We start from the raw sequence: 14,939 nt of genomic DNA on the forward strand, positions 1-14,939 counted from the left end.
TCACAAGATCTGGAGCAATTTAGAATATAAACTAACATCGGAAGTTTAACCTTTACTTTGCGGCAAATCAATGAGAAAATAGGTATCATGTTTCGACTCCCGCCGCCCACGTCAGGTCGTAGTGACCTATTCGTAATTAAGTCTTCTCGGCCCAATATTGAACTATACGACGCAATCTTGTCGTGATTTGTTGCTTATTTTGTTTCGTATCATTAAATTATTTTCGGTCAAATCTCACTTACGTAAATACGTAGGAAATCGGAAGAGAATGGTCTCCATTCACATTGTTACAATTCTTTCTTTTTTATTCCATAGTGACCTTTTAGTTTGTACGTAAGCATTATGAGAAAATGTAACTTGTTTTTGTGGCCGCTCCTGCTGTAAAACAACTGAGGATAGAAACCAATAATATCAAAAACAGACGCCTACTTCTAATTCCTTAGTACCCGATGTAGTCAGAAAGGCAGATTAACCAATCTTTCAATATTAACTGTACTTTCTGACTTTGATGCAAAGTAATTCATACACATGGGTATGCTAAAACCACACTACTACACAAAGAAGGCAAAAGAACAACCACGCAAGAGCAAGTAACTTAAACAGTTTTGCAGAGAGGAGCCGCATAGTTTTCATATTCATGTCTCACGATGAAAGGTCATCTGGAACCGCGTCAATTCCACCCACGTCTTTATAGAAAGTACATGTGTCAGATGCTGTTTTGTACTGTTTCAAAGTTGCCTCGCCCTTTCCAGTTAGGGGTTGGTTCCTTGAATTCCTTGAGTGGGTGTCGTCGTGCAAGGTTGTGGTTTCCGAGAATGTTGCCAGTGTGTATTTTCGATGAATTTGCAACGCATGGGAGTTTAATTCTAGAAAATTAAGTAAATATATTTTTATCGGGTATTTGTGTTTACATAAAAAAGGTAAACAAGATTTTATCTATATTCCATTTAATCGTTTCTTTTCTAAATATGACTATTATTAGATGAAGCTCTTAAATAAATCAGGAGTTCACAATTTGTCACTAATAAAAATCTAAAATGGCTCCTTTTATGTATAGGAAGCACACCTAGAACTCCCTGCTCCCGAGAGCTCAATATCTGCGCAACTCGTGTACTCTATTCCTAACTCAACAAATAATTAACTGCAAAGTTAGACGTAGTTAGGACGCAACTTAGTCTCATACTACATATTAAATACCAAAACTGACCACTGATTATGCTTTAACATAAATCTTGTGACTGTATTCATGTTGAACTAGCTTTTCATTTCAAATCAGTTGCATTGGTCATTTCGGCAGTTTACAAGCCTTCACTTTGTTTATGTAAATAAAAATAAATAGCCAAATGTGTTACTATGGTTAAGCGCAAGAATGGCTTGATAATTTCGCCTACTGATTTTTATTATATTCTTTTAAGTACAGGGAAGTTTTGTATGAAGAGACAAACAAATTGGTACTTGCTGAGACGCGCTGTTCGGCTGTTATTCTTTTTTAACTACATAATATAGACTTCGAATTTCTCAAGCATAGGCTGGTTTTATAAGAATATAGTTAGATGAATAGATAAAATCATGAAAAAATGTTTGCGCAACGTATGTAAATTGAGGCAGGTTCAAAATTACGAACAATTAAACAAAGGAAACACAAATCAATAAAATTTATTACTTTTACTTACTAACTACTTATAATATAGCATTCATTAAAGAATATTTTTTTCTAAGAATTCGTGAAAATTTGCTCAACGACACATTAAATATTAAAATTAATTGGGAAGTGTATCGCTGTGAATGAACATTTTCTTAAATTATATTTAGATATATAGTCATAAATATGAAAATCATTGTAATGTACATTCAAAATAGCAATGAAAAATAAAATTATTGTATTGAAATATGGTATACCTTAAGCATTGTTACAAGGTTACATCACAAATGACTTGGCTATTTCAAGTGGAAAAAAATAGTTTGATTTATATTTATTACTTATGTGAAAAATTGCCCTGAAATTAACATCTGATAAAAAATTAACAATTGGCGAGGGTATATTTAAATAAGTGTGGATATTTAATCAACAAACTGGTGTTATTGTGTAAACAATAACCATTTTAACGGCAGGGTGAACAACCAACAATTTTTTTCTGTCTCATTCTTCTTTTAAATTTAAATTATTCAATTTATTTTTATTAATTATACGTTGAGATTTGATAGCCAAAAGTCGTATTGATAGTAAAATACCCACCGATACTAAATTAAATAAAATTTACTCTTGAAATTATACAATAAATATATTTATTTACTTATCCTTACGGAAAAAATGTGATTTTATGTATATGAAAAGTAATAGCGTACAAGTAGAAAATGGCTAACATATCAGACTACAACTGGATAGAGTTTCTATAATGTGCATGTACAGCACTAAAGCACTTAACAACAATAATTGGTACATTAAACATCACCATTATTCTCATGTGGAGTGTCTAGACTCATCGTTTATGAGCTTACAGCTATTTGTACTGCTGTGTCTCGTGCTAACTCTTCACTTGGAGTCTGACTTCATTGATTCCTCCAGCAGAATTAACCTCGGGGGCATGAAGCGTTGATGCAGAGATACTTGTTCATATTTGGTTCTGTGGAAATATTTTTTTAGATAAAAATCGTACTATTATTTACTCGGGTCCAGCACACATTATTACACTGATGACCAAGATTTCCAAATATAAAACAATACCGAAATTATAATTGGAATTAAATAAATCTTCAAAAGAACAAAGGCAATGTAGGAGGAAAACGAAAATATTGATGGTAACAATCTATAAATGGGAAAATATAAAATCAACGGCATTTCTGTGAGCCTGTTGGCCAGTCCGTAAAATCCCTACTTTTCTTTTAACGACTAAAAATAGGGAAAATACGACTTTCTTTCGGGTAAAAAACCACTAACTTACACGGAGAGCAATTTTAGAAGATAAAAAAATGGTAAGAATAAAACAAAGAGAAATTGCGACTGAAAATACGATACAAAACTTTCAGCGAATGTCAGCCAACTAATCACGCAACTAATTTATGCAACAGCGGTTGAAGTATAAACTTTTGACACGTATCTTCTCACGGGTGACTAAAAAGCAGCAGTTGCGATATTTTCGTTCTGCTCGTAATAATATCAGGAGAACATTAAGCGAGTATAAGGTAAGCCTCCAGTGTTGCAGTCGGGACCGTAGGCTGGCGCCTCTCGCTTCCAGAATTAATAACTTTCTCGTCCCCCACAGACGCCCACCCCTACTTGAAGGGGGGAACTCACACCAAGCTGCTACCAACGGCAGCTATCTCGATTAATACAATATCGCTAACATCACAGTTCTAGTGCCGTACTAAATGCTCTTTTGACGCTCGTGTCTATAAAAACATAATAATGTGACTAAATTTTTCTTGTATATGAGAATAGTATAAGAGAAAATTTACTATGAAAAATAAGTATATGTTACAAATCGAATATTACCTATTCCATTCCATTTTCAGGAAGAGTTAATTTTACATTTCGTATAATCACAAAATTATTTGTAATAGAATAATAAAGAAACTATAAAAAAGTATAATTCACTTAGTCAAGCACAGCTAATCTGTATAATTTTCTATTAAACATAAGTAACACGCCAAACAAATTCATAGTTCCATATCCGTTTAATTCACAAACCCCATCTCAATTTCATTAGAAGAAATCGCAACATTAATCCCGTAACAACATAATGTAGGTTGTTTATCGAGTGAGCGTGGTAGGGGCGCGTTGTTCTATCTCTCTCTAGCGGCCGGAAAGCCTTCGGAAGTTTCAGGAGTGTTTCGGTTTGCCTCTTTGACTCTGTTTGGGTGTGTAATGATTTGGCGCGCGTGTAATTTGCTGAAAAAATGTCGTCGCCGTCTTTCAGCAGGCCTTGTTACATGTTCATGATACTCCCATGTTCTGATTATTGCTATTATTACCAGTTTGTTATGTCATTTCATGCGGAATTATGTACGTAATACCATAGAGGGCGGCTTTATAACTCGTAGTTTATTATTATGTTTTATGCCCGGCTGTGTGTATACTGTATGTGAATAATATAAGGAACTTTATCCCTTAGATTGAACACGAGGAAAGATAATTAATTTTTCTTTTTAGTATGTTGTTAATTTATTTTTTATATAGACCGAAACAAATTATGCATAAATTATTATAAATATTAAATTGTATTTTTCCTACAGCTAATGTTCATGGTGTTGAATTTTCTGTAAGGTGAAATCAACAAGGATTGTGCCCTAGGGATTCATAGCAACCGTCACGCCTGTAATGAGCAGAGTATCCCCTTTCAGTTCGCTGAAAACCGTTTTTATATAGGTCAATAAGGGCCGAGCTTATTGCCATTTATAACGTACGTATCCAGGTTTTTACCAAGAATATTTCGTGAAGGATTTAGCCGTTCTAGGAAACCATTAAATAAAAGAAGCAATAAAGAAAATCCAAAATAGAAATACCAAAATAGCGTGTAATTGTATAACTTATTAAAATTTTGAAGGATTTATTCATACTCCCACGGTTCAAGTACCGAATGTAAAATTAGATACATTAATCGAGTCTGGCGGTCGAGTAAGCTATTGTAAAACAAGTAGATATGTAAAAATAGGTGACCTCCGTTACAAGGTAAACTAAACTTCGTATGTTTACTATTGTGTGGAAATAGAAAAGTTTGTTTATAAACTGTTCCCTCACAGCTGATGTTGCTTTCTTTTCATAGCGTATGTTTAGATAAATAGCCCTTAGTTCAGGAGACTTATTTATAAATCCATATCCTTTTGTTCTCAATGCCACTAATTCAATAGCATATACTCTGATATAACCGAGGATGGTATGCAGTAATTATAAATGATAAATCGACTACTGTGTAATTTTTTGTATGACCTATGTTTGTCCACTGCCACCAAAATAATTTTCTGCCATTACATGATACGATATCGATTCGATCATATTGTCGATCTTACACCGTCGTTCGAGTTTCATGGTACGGGAAATGCAGACGTGCTGAACCATATGGTTAACTGTAGAAATAATTTTAAATAATAATAATAACTTATACTACTTTTTTGTTAACGTTTTTTGTCTTTATAAGCGTTATTGTTTACAATTAGAAGTGACAGTAAAAGACAAAACAAATTACGCACTTCATTAATTCTTCACTTATAACAAAACTCGATAAGGTACACGATTCAGTTGTATAACGGCAGTGAAAAAGTTTGTTGTTACATCCAAGTAAGTCCCCGGGCCACCCCGCGCCGAGGTTCCCTCACCCTAATAAATCTACCCCGAAGGTTTGCCACTTGCGCCCAATATTTGGAAGCGACGGATCAATGCTTTCTACATAGTTATTTTAGGGTAAGTAAAGCACTGATCCTGCTAGTAGAGTATTGAATAGACGGTTAAGAGACTTTGTTTTATTTATTTCTAGTTTTTGTGTGACTTTTTCCATAAAAAATTAAATATAATTGGGTTTATAAAATCACTGAAAATATGACAACAGTAATATAGTGATACAATTTTCAGCATCAATAACTTCGTGATTATATTGTAAACTCTAACAAAAAACAATTTATTCATCACGTCTTGTACAAAAAAGTAAATAGACGGAAGAAGAGAAAAAAAGCTGCAACATAAGTTTGTCATCAGTTTCGTAACTTTAATAAAATACAGCATAGTTTACACACAATATCTATCAAGTTCAGTACATCAGTGGCTATTTCCATCGAGGCTCAATGTTTCGGTACTGGAAATGAATGGAACTACGGCTATTCGCCGACGGGACTTTATTTACTGGCAGCTTTGCGTTCGTAGCACTCGTAGCACTCGCACCGTTTGATGCGGCGCGTAGCGGACAACAATGTAGCAGTGCTACGGTGCTGAAATATCGTTCGCAAGGATTGAAACCTTTGATTCACCCGCCTGTTAATATTGTTGAAAGCCACGGCTTTGTTGTGGTCATTAGCCGGTGAGGGTTTTATGAAAATTATATCTCTATGTTTAGTTTTCAGTTTTTGCGAGTTCGTTTTACTATTTGCTGGGGATTTGAATAACATATTTATAATATTTTTGAAAGCTTTTAGCAAATGCATTTACACTCCCGTTATGTTATTATATTTTTAGCTTTTAACAATATTGCTCTACAATGGAATATAACATAGACTACTGGTATTTTCCAATTTTATTATAGTGATTGGCAAGCACGATATTAAAAGTATGAACTTATTCATTACCAAAAAAACCTGCTGATACATTCACAAAAGGGCCAGCCAAAACCAGTCTTCAGTCAGCAATTGGACGCAAAGCTATTTATCACGTACTAATAATATCTAAAAACAAAGATAACAGATCAAATATAACTCGAGAGGTATCTCTATTTCACACACTATTACAGACTTAAAGTACCTTATCAAGCTTCGTTCGTTGAAGCTTAACGTAGTAGCACGTATAACATTGGAATTGATATTAATATATAATAACATATGTGGTTAGGGAGTACAAGTTAGCGCGGTACAATGTTGAGCGTATGACGTCACGCCGTGTTTGCTCCAAACGTGATTGTTGTAAGCCGATTATTGGTGATTATAATTGTTGTATTGTGTTCATTGTTATTGATAGATTGATCTATGATATTAATAGTAAGATACTCAAAAATGTAGATAGCTTAATAAGTTTCACATGAAGCATATCAAAATTATACATACATATACGTTGATACTAAATAAATAAAAAAAATACGTTGATAATAATTAAAAGGTAATTCTTTAGGCACTTCAATAATTATATCTTTATGTTCTTATACTGTATTTTCTAAGGTTGGGTACCCTAGCTAGAGTCTTGCCAAATCCAAACTACACCAGTCCTGTGATTCTGCCGATTAGAGTGATCGTAAGCTAAGCCTATATACCATATATTTTTTGTTAAAAAAAAAAAGTCAAAAAAGCAACTAACTAAAATCTCGCTTGCCAGTACATTTCAGGTACACTGCGGAAAGAGATGCGCAATTTCACAAAAAAATATTATGAAAATAAAACAATGAAACGTCTGTATTTTTAAATCTTAAAGGGAAACCTAAGAAACAAAGGGCTCTTAAAGCTAGTGACGTGTAATCAAGCTTCTTTTGTACAATGTACTCGTTCTTTTTTTTTAATTTCACCGCACACCGCACCAAGGAGGTTTTCAAGATTTTTCCATACTTAGTTGCGCGGCTCTTTGTGTTTATCTAACAGTTTCTTATTTAGTTTGAAGCGTTGCGCAATAACTTTTAAAGTGAGGGTAGTTTACTCAACAGGCATTTTATTTATGTGTCAATTTTTATTAAACTAACTGCATTTGTTAAATCATGGACTCATATTAAAACCCATTTCTATCTTCGATCACGGGACTGTTCGTAAAATGAGAGCGAGGTTAGGTTATTGGTCTACCGCTTGTCTAGTGCCGGTTAGGGACTTGGCATTCCTTCCGGAGTGATTTTGGAGAAATATCACTTTTCATAGTCAATTTATTTGTTTATGGCTAAAAGATTTAAATCCTTATAATATCATTTCAACAGCTCACTTGACTTACACGCTCAAAACACTTCACCTGACAATCAAAATAAACAAAGCTTATCTCCCCAACGTTTTCCTCCACATTATTCTTCAGACAATGCTTCACTATGTTGTTTGCAAAGAGATGCATTAGCAAATCATACGAATATGTACGAGAAAAGTAAACATAAATCCCATCTCCCCTGAAATGCTCATCTAACCGAGCTATATTATTACCTGATACATTTTCCCTCGAATAGAAAAACACCCTTTAATTTTACTCACACAACACCATACCTCCGATACAAAAGGTCATAAACTCAATACCCTAGCATACGAAACTCAACTCTATCTCAATTACTTAAAGATAAAAATGCAATGTGGGAGGTTCACATTTCACGTTTTATATCACAAGGCATAAACGATATTGCTTTAGAGATTCAATGCAAACCATATAGTGCCGTCTCTCTTTTATTCTCTTTTCAGATTATAGGGATACGAATAGTCTTTTAAGCCAGTAAGTTGTTTACAAAAGTACAATGTTTTTAATCGGTAAGACTTAATACGGTCAGTGTAAGTGGTAGTTCTTTATCAACCAATTAAACACAAGGCAAGGCAGATTGCTTAAGTAATTACAATCAGTTTTTTACGTGTTTGTTATTAAAATGTCACCTCAGTTTTAACGAAAAGAAAAAATATTGTAAATTAATATATAGGTACTTTAAACAAGATTTTAGCGAATAAGGGTTCATGATAAGCGTAGTAAACAGACAGCCATATGCAAAAAAATTACAAAAAACGTATTTTTTTATATAATTTATCCATGGATCTGTGTACAATGAGTATAAAGCAAAGTTAGGTAGGTAATGTAACTAGAATCTTTGTTATATTTTGTCATATTGCTCTACCTTACCTTACTTAAAATGTTGCGCATATGAATAATTTAATGCATCAGTCATTCCTTCAATGTACTCAGAGTATTTTATCTTGTACAAAACGGCAGCAGAATAATAAACTGAACTTCGTCTTAGTACTTCCAAGAGTAATTTATATCATTATAATATTAAAAGAGGATAAAGAGCATTTAAATATCATAGTATTTCGAAAAGTATAATATACTTGTAATTAAAGTAGGTACGATTCTCAATAAAAAGTGTTAAGCTTTTATGTACTAGTTTATATTCTGCTGTATACTTAACTACAAAACTACTAAAACGACTCTTATACAGTTTAAAACCATACCAACCGTTGAAACTACCTACCACTGAGATGGCCGCGCGTTGAAGTCTTTCATACGGTACCCTGTCGACGCTGCTGAAATCGAAACAAATTATATTTCTTTAGCACTTACCTTTCAATAGTGATTCATTTTTATGTTTTATAGCAGTATTATCGAACCTGTATAAAAAAAAATACTTTAGAAATATTGAGATAGTTAAAAGCTTAAAGAGATAAATATGTCTTTCATACACTAAGGCAACTCTTTTATTGGATACTATGTCATACTAGTAACATAGCCTTAGTCGAAATTATTATCAGTCGAACAATAAACTCCTTTTTAGCAATATCAATTTGATAAAAGTACGCCTTACTTTACCGACCTTCCACAAATCGTCTACCGTCTTCGTAAACTTACAAAAAGCTCCGTCTAATCCAATTAAAACATCACAAACAAAACGAAACGTCAAAAAAGAGAGCGGAAAAAAACCTAGCCCAGTAATGAAATAAGGCTTTATTAACTCTTTGCCCAATTAGGAATAACAGACAATAAATCTTGGAAAAATTATATGCTGACTTCAGCCCGCGACTCCGTGTGGATAGACTATATTATGTAATAATGCGTATGCTACAGCATATGCGAAATGTTCATGTAGGTTTTAAATTAGGTATGGGACAAATAGATCTGTACAGTAGATTTTTCCTTGATCTTCTTTTTTGCTCTATTGATAATCCTGCATCCAAACATTTTGACTTTGTATTAATGTCCACAACTTTGTGCGTCTTCGTGGAAAAAGCCATTAAAAAAAGCATTATATTTGAATAATCGATACAAAATATAGCATTTTATTTAAGCCAAATTACATTCAAAATCAGTCCAGCCAGTTTCGCGTGGTTGACTATCAAATATCCACAAGAAAAAATATAACAATATAGTAGTAAAGATTTGTAGTTTTAAAGTGGCTACTTAGGCATAATGAAAGGAGACAAAGAGGCAGGTAGCGGGCGCGGGAGGGGCGGGGCGGGCGTGCGCGGGGGGACGCATATGCACCACCATACATACAACGATATGCATCACCGCAGTCGCAGAGCTGCATTCCTGTTGCTGGCGAACGGGGTAATACTGTGGATAATACCTTGTTAAGATACGCTTAGGGATTAACGGGTTAAAGACCTTTACCGCATTATTTGGACTTGTGAATTTCGTGTCACATGTGTTGTAAGCCTTATTTTTTTAAAGTATTCGTTGCACGACTCTGTATCGATAGTTTAAGTAAACAAATTTAAGATTTTTCGTACAACATTTTTTGACGGTCGATTGTGACAGGAACATGTCTCACTGTTTTTCACTAAAATAGTTTTAAGCTGGTACCAAAACGCTTGTTAGTTGGTATTATTATCGGTACTTACTTATTATAAACAAGTGAAATATAATCTCACTTGAAATCCACATATTTCTATTGACTGGATTAGAAACGTTATTAATTAATTTCTTATCAGTTTTAATTACAAGTACCATGGAATATGAAATCAAGACTTTCATTAATTAACTATTTGCCTGATAGAACTTACAGGTTCTGAACCAAAATGCGAAACTGTTAATAAAGTCCTTTTCTAATTTAAAACCAGTATACTACATCAGCTACTATAATTTCTTTCTAACACATATATTATATCAAACAAATCGACAATTTTCTATTGCCTTGCATGTATAACTAACCAGTCTATCAATTGTATAAGAGAATCCATCTGCACTAATAAAAAGAACGCATCAGAAAAAAATGTGACTTACAAATTCTCCAAAATGTACTCAAGCTTAATCTTCAAAAGCTTAGACGTGACCCCGCCTCATCCACAACATTCTTTCGTCCGGGAGCATCAGTTCAACTCCTCTTAGTTATAGTCCGGTCGCTCTCTAATTTACTTGGCCGCCGCCCGTGGACTCAATGCCACACAATAACACCGCACATATTAAACGTCGTATGCGCACTTGCGACTTTTAAACATATTACGCAACTAAAGTGCTATTATTTTTTTGAGATCCAATGTCGGATACGTCTTTTTGTTTCTGTAAGCCGTATTTTAAATAAAACTGTCGTATAGATACTATCGCAATAAGGTCACAATTGTATTTAAATAATACGTAATTTAAAATTTTCTTAATACGTGTTTAAAAATAATTAATAATTTCTGGACAGCTTGACGATATGCTTATTAGTTTAATAGCCTGTAAACAGTAGTTACTTAGACAATTTAGCGAAACAGCTGCCAAAACGTCCATAATTTGCGTTTAATTTAACACTGCGGCCAAAATAATTTTATTATCATACTCGATGCACTCGACAATATTATGCAAACGTATCATTATTTCGCTTCTAATAGCCAAGAAGACATTTCATGTCTACAGATTACAATATCAGATTAACCCTAACAACGCTTACACAATAACCCGGAAATGTATCTAACCCGTGCATGCACATGACCGCTTGACCTTATACAGTCAAAACTGTCGATACACCATTGCGTTTACCGCGCTTTACATTCCACGAAGGTCATACACACGATTGCTTTCCAATTAACATAGTTTACAACTATGCGCGATTCCGCTCAATAATCAAAATCAACTAAATACAATGTCGATTAGAGAAAAATTCAATTTAGTGTTGCTAGGTCGTCAGCTGGAAAGCCATATCGCGACCCACTCCAAATTGTGATTAAACCAACCTAATACACACAATTACAGGTCACGCGTCTACCGACACCAGTGTTTTGTGCCAAACAGAAAGATTACAACCCAATTGATACCAACATTGAAAAACTAGACCTTATATTCTGCTACATAGAGTCGCGTCTACAAGGGCACAATGTTGACGAAACATGCTTCGCTTGTGTGCCCTCGTGAAAGCTACACATTTCATTTATAATATTAGGTACAATACGAGACGTCATATTGTATACACTTCTACTACTGTACTCATAAATGTTTCATATGTGTGAGGATAATCGATGGAAGAAAGGTCGTAACTGCCGCATGAGCAAATTTCGACTTTATTGTAGTGTGTTGTGGTTTAATGTTGCTTGCAAAGTGTGAACGTATTAAGGCAATAAGTGTATGTTAGTGTGCATGTGTGCACCGCAACGGCTCAAACGGAGTATCGAAGAATGCGGAGCGTGAATTACTATGTTTAGGGAGTTGTCAGTTTGACAATTTGCTCTTATAAGGATTCGCGTCGCTTGTTTAGATTAATAAAGGATTAAAATAAAGCGTGTGCTAAAGATGTTGTAAAGACTTCTAATCATGTATAATTAACTGGATTATTTTATTACAAGATATGTTTGTTTTTAAAACATTATTGTATTTTTCTGTTTTATAATTGTATTAGTCAATCAATTAAGAGAAAAAACTACATAAGAAAGATTAAAGACTCTCTCACTAAAAATAAATAAAACAACACAAAAAATCCAAATCCGTCATGTTTATTTACACAACAAAAACAATTACAAGTGGCTACTTTAGTCACAAAAATGACAAAGCCAACCGACAAACGTATCAATTACTAAATTGAATTAAACGCTATAAACCGCGCGGGCGCGCACCGCCACAATAAGCGATCACAGCGCATCGCATTAGCTACTGACAGCTCACGTACGTGTGTATACCACGCTCGTTACGTTTACGTGACGCTCACACACAAATACAAACATACACCTACCACAACACAAACAAAAACATACCTTAAAACAATACTCGTAAGTGCCTTTACGACTACACAAATGGAGTTGCCAGTTTATTGCTTGCGCCCGCCACCACACCGGGTGGCGAAGTCCGGCAACGTCGCGCCCAAATTATTGTGACATTTATTTCATACGGCTTGCAGAACGGAACCACTAGCGACATCTATCCACCGCCCACGGAACTAAACACTCGGCTTTTAGAAAGAGACGGATGTACTTGACAATATCACTTTCACGGTCTCGTACTTAAAGCTAAGCGGTTTGCTGTACTGTTTGTTTGTGTCTGTAAACAGCGGCCTGGCGAGGTGTATCGCGCATGAATGAAATGGATGACCGGCAGAGAGAGACGGCGCGCTACGGAGTGTGGGGGTGGGAGAAGGACGAGTGAGGAGCGCGAAGCGTGCAGAATACATCGTTTATCAGATTACATGCGAAGTATCGCGAGCGTGGCGATGTTTTGACACGCGATAATCACGAGATAATGCGGGCGATCTCAGCGGCGTTTAGGTTTATATTGGCTTTTTATGGCGGCAAGTAATATGTAGTACTAGTTAGTGGAAAATATTAAATACAGTTTATACGTCATCAGTATATAGAAATCTGATTTACGATTTCAAGTACGCGACAAACTTATGCGCACTTTTTAGTTCCAATTATAATGATTTTATTTACATATTAATTCAAGAAAATAAGTTAATTACGAATAATCTTTAAATAAAAGTCCTCTCAAGTTTACACTTATATGATATTTTTCAAAATAACTTGTGTTAATTTAAATCTCGCGGCATCGGAGCACACAAAGTACATAAAAGTTTGAGATATTTTACTTTTTTTTTGTAAGACTTAGTTTGATCAACTTGAATACAGATTTAAATTGATTGTTTCAATTAATTATGAATATAATTCTCTATTCATAAAATAAAACGATTGCAATAGAAATCGAAATAATAAGAATATGCAAAGCATAAACCTCAGTGCTAAACTAAGCAATTAGCTCGTCGAAAGTGTAGAGCTTTCGCAGAAAATCCGAGCTTTCCAAACTTGTTGGGGGCAGCTTGCCAACCGAATGTAGTGTGGAAACTTGGTAACAACTTGTGAAATAGGGGAGGGGAATGTCACTGATCAATCTACTAGCGCCATCTCTTAGCGAGTAGCAAAGGTATTGAATTCACTACGTTTTTGTTTCGAATAAAGGATTGAGTAACATCGTTCTACGATTGCGTATCATTGTGTAATATACAAAATACTCATTTTATTTGTAATTGCGTAATTGTAACCAGTTCAGCTTCAAAATGTAACTTGATAAAAATATCATCAACGTTTCAAAATAAAAATAAAATGCTGTAATATCGACGTGTAGACAGGAAACTTAAATAGAAATCGTAGACAAGGTGTATGCATTCTAAATACCTTGACCAAACGTTATTTCTGGAGGGGCAATGTTTATCTTATGGCAAGCGTTAGCGCGTGTTATTTCAGTATCGGGTTTATTTTCTTTTATTTTAGTAATTTTATATCACTACGAGTTTTCTAATCGATTTTAATCGAAGTTTATCGATTTAGTACTCCCTGCTGAGCGGTAGACAACATTTTATGTTTGTTTTCATAACATTAGTACTTTTAACCTGTAGCGAGTGACGCAATACGTGATAGTGTGCATCACAGAATTAGCATTTTCATGGTTTAGTCTAGATACTAAATAATGGACTTACGAATCGGCTCGCACATAAAGAATTTTATGTAGTTTCTTTGTCTGGCTTGCAGATTTTCCTGTTGTTCGATTTCGATAGAGGACACTCATAAATTTAATAATATAACTATGCTTTCATTTTAGCATAAAAATAAGAAATCAAACTCGTACTTGCGTTTCACTGAAAGGAGTAGAGACGAGAATATTTTTCTTCAGAACTGACCTTAATAACCCCAGCTGTTTTATAAAAAACGTACTAATTAATTTATTAAATACTCTCCAACGAAACTCCAATTATGAGGAGCAATATTTTATAAAAATAACGACAAGGAGTTCAACATTTCTGTGACTACTGCCATCTATTGGCGTTCAACAGTCAACACTGAAAACGTTGCATGAAAATTACACACAATTCTTAAAGTAAAGGACTCTCCTTAACTTTAAGAATATCACACACGACATACTATGAGATTATTATTATAATATTATGTATAAAAACAAAGCTTATTTTCTCCCCTGTTCAAACGTAATGGAGTAGGCAGAGGTGTATCAAACTACACGGTGTATAATATTTTACCTATTTTCAGCGTTAAAAACATTATTAGGAGATCGTACAAGGCACGTTACCGACTAGAAAGAATGCTCCTACAGAAATTACCTTACAGCACCTTACTCGACTCCGGAATCGAACTCGAGACACACGCTCGAGTAGTAGTAACTAAAATCT

The 14,939-nt window shown here is 34.4% G+C and overlaps 1 long non-coding RNA gene across 1 annotated transcript; it reads right to left on the reverse strand.

Annotated features, from left to right (window-relative positions):
* Positions 1-1,862: 1,862 nt before the first annotated feature.
* LOC142973879 (uncharacterized) lies at positions 1,863-12,963 on the reverse strand. Its single transcript, XR_012959529.1, has 3 exons — positions 12,523-12,963; positions 8,832-8,883; positions 1,863-2,624 (listed from the first exon to the last, which is right to left on the reverse strand). It is a non-coding gene; the product is annotated as an uncharacterized LOC142973879 (long non-coding RNA).
* Between the last annotated feature and the right edge of the window lie 1,976 nt (positions 12,964-14,939).

This window comes from Anticarsia gemmatalis, chromosome 6 (assembly GCF_050436995.1).
Source record: "Anticarsia gemmatalis isolate Benzon Research Colony breed Stoneville strain chromosome 6, ilAntGemm2 primary, whole genome shotgun sequence".
Lineage (NCBI taxonomy): Eukaryota > Metazoa > Arthropoda > Insecta > Lepidoptera > Erebidae > Anticarsia > Anticarsia gemmatalis.